This window comes from Callorhinus ursinus, unplaced genomic scaffold (assembly GCF_003265705.2).
Source record: "Callorhinus ursinus isolate GAN/ISIS: 27379988/994484 unplaced genomic scaffold, GSC_fseal_2.0 scaffold8, whole genome shotgun sequence".
NCBI classification, from domain to species: Eukaryota; Metazoa; Chordata; class Mammalia; order Carnivora; family Otariidae; genus Callorhinus; species Callorhinus ursinus.
The window spans coordinates 25,964,718-25,975,959 of record NW_027397070.1 but is presented as its reverse complement, the minus strand read 5'-3'; positions in this window follow the sequence as shown (position 1 = coordinate 25,975,959).

Below are 11,242 nucleotides of genomic sequence, written 5' to 3'. Positions count from 1 at the left end.
ATCCCAATCTTTTGGTACCGGTTGAGACCTGATTTGTGACCTAGGATGTGATCAATTCTGGAGAATGTTCCATGGGCACTAGAGAAGAATGTGTATTCTGTTGCTTTGGAATGGAATGTTCTGAATATGTCTGTGAAGTCCATTTGGTCCAGTGTGTCATTTAAAGTCTTTATTTCCTTGTTGATCTTTTGCTTAGATGATCTGTCCATTTCAGTGAGGGGGGTGTTAAAGTCCCCCACTATTATTGTGTTGTTGTCAATGTGTTTCTTTGCTTTTGTTATTAATTGCCTTATATAATTGGCTGCTCCCACATTAGGGGCATAGATATTTACAATTGTTAGATCTTCTTGTTGGATAGATCCTTTAAGTAGGATATAGTGTCCTTCTTCATCTCTTATTACAATCTTTGTTTTAAAATCTAATTTGTCTGATATAAGGATTGCCACCCCAGCTTTCTTTTGGTGTCCATTAGCATCGTAAATGGTTTTCCACCCCCTCACTTTCAATGTGGGGGTGACTTTGGGTCTAAAATGAGTCTCTTGCAGACAGCATATCGATGGGTCTTGTTTTTTAATCCAATCTGATAGCCTGTGTCTTTTGATTGGGGCATTGAGCCCATTTACATTCAGGGTAACTATTGAAAGGTATGAATTTAGTGCCATTGTATTGCCTGTAAGGTGACTGTTACTGTATATTGTCTGTGTTCCTTTCTGATCTATGCTGCTTTTAGGCTCTCTTTTTGCTTAGAGGACCTCTTTCAATATTTCTTGTAGGACTGGTTTTGTGTTTGCAAATTCCTTTAGTTTTTGTTTGTCCTGGAAGCTTTTTATCTCTCCTTCTATTTTCAATGATAGCCTAGCTCGATATAGTATTCTTGGCTGCATATTTTTCTCGTTTAGTACTCTGAAGATATCATGCCAGTCCTTTCTGGCCTGCCAGGTCTCTGTGGATAGGCCTGTTGCCAATCTAATGTTTCTACCATTGTAGGTTACAGATCTCTTCTCCCGAGCTGCTTTCAGGATTTTCTCTTTGTCTCTGAGACTCGTAAGTTTTACTATTAGATGTCGGGGTGTTGACCTATTTTTATTGATTTTGAGAGGGGTTCTCTGTGCCTCCTGGATTTTGATGCCTGTTTCCTTCCCCACATTAGGGAAGTTCTCTGCTATTATTTGCTCCAATATACCTTCTGCCCCTCTCTCTCTTTCTTCTTCTTCTGGGATCCCAATTATTCTAATGTTGTTTCATCTTATGGTATCGCTTATCTCTCGAATTCTGTCCTCGTGATCCAGTAGTTGTTTATCTCTCTTTTTCTCAGCTTATTTTCCATCATTTGGTCTTCTATATCACTGATTCTCTCTTCTGCCTCATTTATCCTAGCAGTTAGTGCCCCCATTTTTTATTGCACCTCATTAATAGCCTTTTTGATTTCGACTTGGTTAGATTTTAGTTCCTTTATTTCTCCAGAAAGGGTTTCTGTAATAACTTCCACACTTTTTTCAAGCCCAGCTACTATCTTTAAAATCATGATTCTGAACTCTAGGTCCGACATCGTACTAATGTCCGTATTGAGTAGGTCCCTGGCAGACGGTACTACCTCTTGTTCTTTTTGCTGAGGTGATTTTTTTCGTCTTGTCATTTTGTCCAGAGGAGAACAGATGAATGAGAGAACAGAATGCTAACAGGTTAACAACGTCTCCAGCAAATATACTCTATACAAATCAGAAAAGATCTGAAACCAGGGGACAAGAAAGGGAAAGAAAGAAGAGGAAAAAAAAAAAGGAAAAAGAAAAAGATAAAAACAAACAAAAACAGAACAAAAAAAACAGAATATGATCAAATACGATCAGGCTAGTGCATAGATCAGTGCCACACACTAGCTTTTGGGCATATTTTGGTCTGTTAGAAGAAAGTGCCTGCTAAAATTTTAAAGGAAGAAAGACTTATATATGTACAAAATAAGGGTTGATACAATGAAGGGATGGCAGATGACTGTAAAGATGAAAATTATAAAAGATTTTATAACAGGACTTGATAAGATAAGAAGTTGTTTTTAAAAAGAAAGACAAAGATTTAAAAAGAAAAAGAAAAAAGAAAAAAGAAAGGGAGAGAATGTGATCAGGCAGGAGACTAGAACAAAGCCATACACTAGTGATTTAGGGTATATTTTGATCTGTTAGAAGAAATTGTATCTCAAAATTTTAAAGAGAGAACAACTTATATATATATGCCAAAAATAAGGGTAACTACTATGAAGGGATAAAAATATGACTCTAAAAATGAAAAATAAAAAATGTTTTATTTTAAAAAGGGATTGATAAGATGTTTGAAAAAGGGAAAAAGAAAAATTCCAAAAAAAACAGTTAAAAAATTAACTTTGAAAAACTAATGAATTATGGTAAAAAAGCCATGAATTCTATGTGCAGTATTCCCCTAGCGCTGGAGTTCTCCCATTCTCTTTGATCGGTAAACTTGGTCTTGGCTTGCTGGCTGTTCGTGCTGATCTTCTGGGGGAGGGGCCTGTTGCCGTGATTCCCAAATGTCTTTGCCGGAGGCGGAATTGCCCCGCCCTTGTCGGTCTGGGCTAAGCAAGCTCCTCGGATTTGCTCTCAGGAGCTTTTGTTCCCTGCAAGCTCTCCGTACAGCTTTGGAGGACCAGGGAGAAAATGGTGGCCTCCCAATCTCCGCCCGGAGGAACTGAGAACTCGGGGCCCCGCTCCTCAGTGTGCCCCCAGAGAAAAGCAGTCACTCGTCTCCCCGGTCTCTGGCCGCACTCCGTGCTCACCTGGCCTGTGATCGAGCGTTTCTATGTCTGGCACCCGACCCCGTGTGGAGTCTCCAAACCCAGCAGATCCCTGCAGTGCACTTCCACGCTGCTCCTCCCAGGGAAGGAAGGGGAGTCTCCCCGGCTCTGCCGCTTGTTGGGTCCCTGCTGGAGGAGCAGTGGCCTGACTGGGCCGCGGATCACAGTTTATGGCAACCCTGAGCTGAGAGCCTGCTCCTCGGCTCCATCTCTGCAGCCGGCTTCCCCGCTCCAATACCCGGGAGGTCTGCCGCACTCAGGCACCCCCGGTCTTTCTGTGACCCCGAGGGTCCTGAGACCACACTGTCCCGCGAGGGTTCCACCCCCCACTTAGCCACTGGAGCAACGTCCCTCAGCCGAGCCAACTTCTAAAAGGTCCGATTTTGTGCTCCGCGGCTCTATCACTTGCCAGAAGCGGCCGACGAAGGCCCCCTCCCCCGCCATCTATCCTCCCCAATATCGCCTCAGATTCACTTCTCCCCACATCCTACCTTCCAGAAAGTGGTCACTTTTCTGTTCAGAGTGTTGTTACTATTCTTCTCTTCGATCTCCTGTTGAGTTCGTAGGTGTTCAGAATGGTTTGATCCCTATTCAGCTGAATTCCTGAGACCAGACGAAATCCAGGTCTCCTACTCCTCCACCATCTTGCTCCTTCCCCCCTGCTTAACATAAATTTTGATATAAAACATGATCTGGATTTAATGGTGGACACATATATCAAACTCTATACAACTAAGAGCTTCCTACAGATAACTCAGAAACCATTGAAAATACTGGGTGTTATGCACAAACAATGAATCATGGAACACTACATCAAAAACTAATGATGTAATGTATGGTGATTAACATAACAATAAAAAATTATTAAAAAAAAAAGAAACCATTGAAAATACCCAAAAGACTTTTAAAGTAGGCTTTCTCTTATGTTTGATATTTGGAAGAATCTGTAAGAAATTTGAAAACATCTTACAGAAAAGCTGTCAGGTGTATGTAGGCCACTTAATCACTGAATATCTTGACCTGTCGACCTCTCATTGAGTATATTATCCATTGATAATCTGCCTATTTAAATGGCCCCTGTTTAAACTCTCATGCTTTGGAGACATACCTGTTCCAGAAGATAGCATTGAAAGGGTCACATTACACTTCTATGAGATCTCTGCTAATGGCACTTGGGAATTGTTTTAGTTAAGTCATTTTAGATAAAACATTTATTGTCACTGGATCCAATCGTCAAGTATTGAGTTATCAGTTATCAGAAGATAAAGATTTTGAAGAGGTATGGGAGGAAGGAGTACATTTTATAAAATGTTACAATGAAGCTCAGAGTGACCTTTGAATAGTAGGAGTGTTAGTATGTTACAAATCTGTAGTGGACAGTTAAGGGAGTTACCAGACAGAGAGAGAAACATCTGAGTTTGCCAAGCAAGGATTGCAGTAAGGATTTTATCTTTATCAAATAAACTTAAAGGAACAAGTTATAGTTAAAGTTTGAATGGGAGAGACTGCCGTTGTTGTTCCACATTGGATTATTGCTGTTTACATTCCTTTGTTGAGCCTACATCTTCATAAGCTCTTTAGCAAGTGTGTGTAGAACACCTACGTCTTCATAAGCATTTTAGCAGGTATATGTTGAATACCTCTGTTCATGGTCAAGACAGGAACAGAGGCCATGGATACTGACAACTGATGTGTCTGTTTTCCTCTTTTTCCACGACCATATCTACTGCCTCATCTTGATTTATAAACAAAACCTGGAAAACCTACAAAAATAAGTGTTTTGTGGTTTATCTAGGAATAATACAGAAAATATTGCTGTTATTTTTGGTGAAGAAAATCAATTTTGTATAGTTTATTTCAACCTAAATAAAATGTGAATTTTGTTTAAAAAAAAGAAGGAATATAGATGTTCTGTATAATTCCATTTATGCAAAGTTCAAAAGAGGCAAGAGTAATCTGTCATATTGGAAATCAGGGTGGTGATTACCTTTAGGGAGGGAGAGTGAAAGTAGTCCAAGAGAGGTCTCTAGGCTGTTCATAATGTTCTGTAGATCAATCTAGGTGAGTTTGCATTAGTTATTCATGTATAAATTTCATTGTGATACACACTTAAGATTTATTAACCAGTGTATGTTTTACTGCTATAAAAATACTACCCAAGAAACGGAGTTTTGCAAAAGAGCTTACCCATCAAACGAGAGACATGGTTATGAAGATTCTTTTAGTAAATGTTTTATAATTCTAAGAACCTGGTTAATAGTATATCCATAATGCCTATTTCTCCAGTTCTTACAAGTCTCTGAGTCAGAGGACATCCCATTAATTCCAACACAATGTCACTGGTTCTTGCTTCCAAACCATAACAAGTCCTGTATTTCTGGGAGTCTCCAGAAGGTGTCTCTACGTGCTCCCAATTCTGCCGGCAACCCTCCTGCCCCTTGAGCAAGCAGCTCTTCCAGACCCTCCTCCAAGCTGTGCAGGAGTGAAGTGCAAGAGAATGACTCACCTGTTCATGTTGGAAGGGAAAACAGTGTTTCTGGGATCTGCGTATTTTTTATAAAACTTAGTGTGAAAATTCATTCAGTTTTTACCAACAGCCCTCCATGTCCCCAGGAAGCACATGCTTCTAAGTAGCTAGACTAGAGAACACAATCAAGAAATGGCCACAATGTCCCAGTCAGACCCACCACTCCCCTCTGACAATGAAGGCTTCCTCCTGGCTCAAGCTAATCAGCAGATTCCTTCTGCCCTTAGGGTGAGTTGTCACCCAGGAAACTCCTCAGACCTCACCAGTCACCCACAGCTTGCTAGACATGCTCATAAGACCTAAACCCCACAATGGGGATGATTTCACTTCCTCCCATGCGACTTCAACCTCCCCTGGGCACATTGGCTTCATTCAGGCCTGTTTCAGCAGTTCGGACATGCCCAGATGGGCTTGAAAACCTGTGATAGACTCCAGTGGAGACCCCTCTACTCTGCTATTCTAATCCTGTAAACTCTTATGCTTGACTGGGAATCCCACTAGCACACCCAACTTTGAGTGTGTTCTCAACCTAGCATAAGAATGTTAAGATCCCTGGGGCACCTGCATGGCTCAGTCGGTTAAAAGTCTGCCTTCGGCTCAGGTCATGATCCCAGGGTCCTGGGATCAAGTCCCGAATCTTGGGCTTCCTGCTCATCAGAGAGTCTGCTTCCCCCTCTCCCTCTGCCTGCCGCTCCCCATGCTTGTGCTCTCTCTCTCTCTCTCTGTCAAATAAATAAATAAAATCCTTAAAAAAGATGTTAGGATCCTGTGCTTTTTTTTATTTTAAGACTTCTCCAATATTCTGTCTCAGAATAAATTATTTCTTTAGATTTCGATATTTTACATCTAAGATTCTAAAAGGGAGAAAGTGCCATCTACTTTATGCTCTGGCTGGAGTGATGAAAATAATCAATTTTGATTTATCTTCTTTGGATTATGGGTCTTTTTCAGGGTGTTTTGGTGCGTAAATATCTGGAACAAAGAAAGAGAAATAAAGCAGTAATTAAAATTGCAATCACCACCTTGCCGAACCACTGGATAACCTGAGATGTCAAGTTCAAATGGCAAATTCCTCCACCTGCTGGTGTGAGCCTGTCTCTGCAGTTCTCACGCTAAATGTTATCCTCAAAAACATAAAAGATGATTCGTAATGAAAATTATGAGTGAAGCTTCATGTTTTCATCTTAAATGGGAAGTGTACTATGATTCCATGACTAAGATACTATCATTCAAGAGGGTGGAGGAGGACATGGAATTTCCAGGAAGAAAGAGAAACAGGAGAAACAGCTGTTGTCATTTGACTTCAAGACAAAGACAAGTTGCTCTTTCCTTCCTGTGAACTTAGCGCTTAAGGTCTGGGCTAATTATTTTTTCCTTTAGTATGTTCTGCCTTGCATTTTCTTTTCTTTTTTTAGAAGGAGACAGCAGGGAGAGGGGCAGAGGTAGAGGGAGAGAGAATCTTAAACAGCCTCCACACCCAGCATGGAGCCCCACCCAGGTGGCTCAATCTCACAACCCTAAGATCATGACCTGAGCAGAAGTCAAGAGTCAGACGCTTAACCAACTGAGGCACCCAGGCGCCCCCTGCCTTGTATTTTCATGTGAGTGTGGTACCTTAACATAGTTTAAAAGTTCTTGGCAAGGGAGAGACCATGGCCTGTATTTTTTATTTTTTTATTTATTTTTTTAAAGATTTTATTTATTTATTTGAGAGAGAGAATGAGATAGAGAGAGAGAGCATGAGACGGGGGAGGGTCAGAAGGAGAAGCAGACTCCCCGCTGAGCAAGGCGCCCGATGCGGGACTCGATCCCAGGACTCCAGGATCATGACCTGAGCCGAAGGCAGTTGCTTAACCAACTGAGTCACCCAGGTACCATTAGCAGTGAACGCTGTACCTTGTATACATGGGTGCCCTTTCGATGATTACTTTGTTGACTTTCCAAGCTGGCCAATACTTCCAAGTCCTTCTTTCACCTGGGACATGACCACAGGGGAGTCCTGTAGTCGTGGTTGTAAAACCAGGTCAGGTTGTCAAATGGCCACTCCCACAATAGTGTATAGAATAATTCTTAAATATAAAGGGGTGAGGGGGAGATAAAGAGAGGGTGGTAGTCCCGGGGAAACAGTGTATCTGGCTACTCTCTAGTCAGTTTGGTTCACTGATGTATCTCAAGTGCCCAGCCCAGTGCCGGATACATGGTAGGCACTGCACAAATATTTTTCAAATAAATTAGAAATATTGAAAATGAAAAACAGAGATAGATTATGCTATGCAAAACTATGCTTTATGAGCTATAATCCACCTAAGACAATAAGAAATGCAAAAAGAAGAGCCCTGCATTTGTGTTTGAGAATAGCTTTTAATATATCATCCCAAATCCCAGGCTCCATCCTTGAAAATATTAAGTGAAAAGGAAGCTATTTTTCTCTGTGTTGTATATTTTAAGCCCTCTGTATTTAAACACCTTACTGATTAGAGCTTCAAAGTTTGGTAATTAAACAGTTCAGAAATGTTAAAGTAAGTATTTGAGAACCTGTGTTGGTGATTCCTTAGATTTACTCCCTAAAGAAACAAAATTCTAAAAACCAATAATATTTGTATAGGAGAACCACAGCTCTTCAGGGAACCACAGTTTGTTTTTTATGGTTTATGCTTTATATGGTTAATGCTTACAATTAATTGCACACAAAGGGGAAGTCAAAATGTGCTCACTTGGGTGTCTGCATGACCGAGGGCCTGAGACAAGGTTACTGGGATGCTGTCTCTAGGGCATGTTGCATCATGATTATCTGCTGAAACCCTATGCTTAGCACATTTCTCACTTCCCTTCCTTTGTCAGGATTTGTTCATATCTCTTTGCAAAATTTTCTCAGAATTAATCTTCTCATTTGTTCCCATAACAAAGTAAAGCTTTTTCTGAAACATGCATCATTGCATGAGCAATAATACCAGAGGGTAAAGGAAACACAAGCAGCATATAAACTCAGTTGTGCAAAAAATGCAACTTTATTTTTCATATATCAGCTTAATTTCTAATTTGAGCCCTCGTTTTTCCAGGAAGGAGAGAAATGGTCCATTCTGTCTGGAGACCAAGGCACAATGGAAGGGATGGGGGATGGAGGACTCAGGCCTTGACATTGATCCTCCTGGGGATTCTCTGAGTCAGCTTCACACCTGACCTTTGATCTTCAGCCAATGGCTCCTTGGGGGTGGGGAGTCTTCGTGAACACATCTAAGCCCTGACTGTTGGAAGCCTCCAAGCAGCCACATCCTCCCTGGGGTCCCGCTACCTCCCTGGGTCTTCCAAGGAAGCAGAGTAGCTTCCCAGGCTGCTTTCACAGACTCGGGCCACCTGGGGTTTCTGCAGCCTCCCCAGAATGGCAGGATCCAGGCTCCTGGCTGCAAGACCAGCGACATCGCTATTCCCCCCACAACTGTTATGTCATCTTCTCACTCCTGCCCCAGGCTCCTCAGCCCCTTGGCCCTTACTCTTCATGCTTCTCCCAAATGTCAGCAGTCCCAAACCAGGAAGGCTCACATCTTAGAGATTCTAAGCACAAGTGCTAGAGCGGCTCCTCAAGGCAGATGGGGAAAAAGTAAACTCCCAGGAGAACATTAAAATACTGACTAACATTTCAAAACATAATCCCCAACCCAAAGTTCACATCTTAAGAATGTTTTTAACATATCCTAGTATCTCTCCAGGCATAACTTTTTTGAACTTTGCCATCTTGTGGAGTGAATAGGACAGAGAGTTTCAGTCTTATTTTGCAGAAGTCGAAATTGAGGCACTGATTCTCCAGTCTCAGCATATTCCACACCAGGCATATTAAGACTGTCAGTGATTTGATGGACAGGAAGAGATGGTTGTTAAACATTTCTGGCTTTTCGGGAACTCCCACTGGACCACACCTAACGAGTCAAACTACCGTATTAATGAGCAAATCAAATATGACAGGACCTGAAAGTGCCAGGAATACTCACTTGCTTCAAGATAAGCCAAATATATTCAGGTACCAAGTGAATGGTCACAGTCACGGCCAATTACATAGATGGCAATTCAGTCAGCTGTGCCGTCTACAGATTCTAAGGGCATTCAATAGTATAATAAATCTAGGCTCTCAGTCATCTTACTAAATATTTAAAACAGCAGAGTCTAGGTAGTCACCTTGGTTGACAGACTCATACATTAAATATACTGAGTGGAATGTACTTAAATACGCTTATTGAACATAAACCTCAGCTCACTTTTCATACTGCCAATCTCCAGAGTGCAAGTGACCTGATGTGGGGCCACTCTGGACTTCTGACATTTCCCTGGATTTCAAAACTGATTAGAAGTAGGTCAAAAGGCCAGGGGATAGTACAGAACAAACCAAGCAGGCAGGGTAAATAGGTCAGCTGAGGTGCAGTCAGAATTCAGGCTTACAAAACAGAACCCAGATTCCCTCTTCTGTTTCAGAAGAGGGAAAACAACATGCAGAGATCTGAAAACCTCTTCAGCCCCTTCCTTATGTGACCTGGAGCAAGCTACGTACCTCCTCTAAGCCTCAGTTTCCTCATCTGTCAAATGGGAAGCAGATTACAACCTGCCCACAGAGCTGGTGAGCAGATTGAATGAGGGAATGCACATCAAGTGCCCAGCCAGAGCCCTCAGGAAATGCTCATTGTGGTTTTGATGAATCCGAAAATGGTATGCCAACACAATAATCTCTACCTTGAAACACAGTGACTGTTAACCTATGTTTATCTACGTTAACCTATGTTTAACCTATGTTTATCTATGTGACCTATGTTTATCTTTCTGGGGTGGCTACCAGAATGGGGCTCAGAGACCTCCAACTTCAAGGAGCATAAGTGACCAAGGGTCCCAGATATCCTTGCTTCGCGTGTGCGGAGGCCACGCCTCCAGGGTGTGCTCCCACCAATGACTCAGAGAGCATGGGGACACCTCTGACAGTTGACTGGCTCCAGAACATCCCGCTGGCCTTGCTGGTTCTTCCTAGGACTGCAGGGCAGCCTGGGACACCCCCTTCCCATTCTTCCCTCCCTCCCTCCCTCCCTCACTGGGGCTCAGACTTGCCTCACAGTCTGATGCTCTCCCAGGCTAACTTGGTTCCTTCTCTGTTTTCTCTCCCTCAGGAATTTGCCCTGATAAAAAATCTTTGCACGTTTAATCATGTCTTAGCATCTGCTTCTCCAAAGACCCGGACTCACACACTTTCCCGAGGTTGTCTTCCCGCAATGCGCAACTTAGACTTGTCCTGGGAGGTCTGGACAAGATGTTCAGCTCTTCCTAAGCACCGTTTCATCATAGTGCCCACCAGGGAGCAGTAGTTGGGAACTGGAATAACACAAGTCTTTGTTGGCAAGGCTGGCAATTCTGGCAACAGACTGTTTCTAATAGATTCTTTTTTTTAATAGTATTTTTTTTAAAGATTTTATTTATTTATTTGACAGAGAGAGAGCTAGAGCAGGAACACAAGCAGGGGGAGTGGGAGAGGGAGAAGCAGGCTTCGCGCTGAGCAAGGAGCCTGATGCGGGACTCGATCCCAGGACCCTGAATTCATGACCTGAGCCGAAGGCAGACGCCTAATGACTGAGCCGCCCAGGCGCCCCTCTAATACATTCTAGTAGATTAATACTCCCCTTTATTGAAGACGAAAAAGCCTCTGACATCCTAAAATACCACGTGTTTGCCTTGGCCAAGGCTTAAACACACACATACACACACACCATCACCACCACCAAAGCTGAGGTGACCATGCAAAGATCGGTCTGTACTGCAGATTAACACAGACTGCTTTGTTTTATATAAACAAGGCAACTGGCTCTGTGAGTTATCCCTTCATTTCCCACACACATACCTTCTCTTTTCTCCCTACTCCACCCCACCTTCCTTTAAAAAGGTAA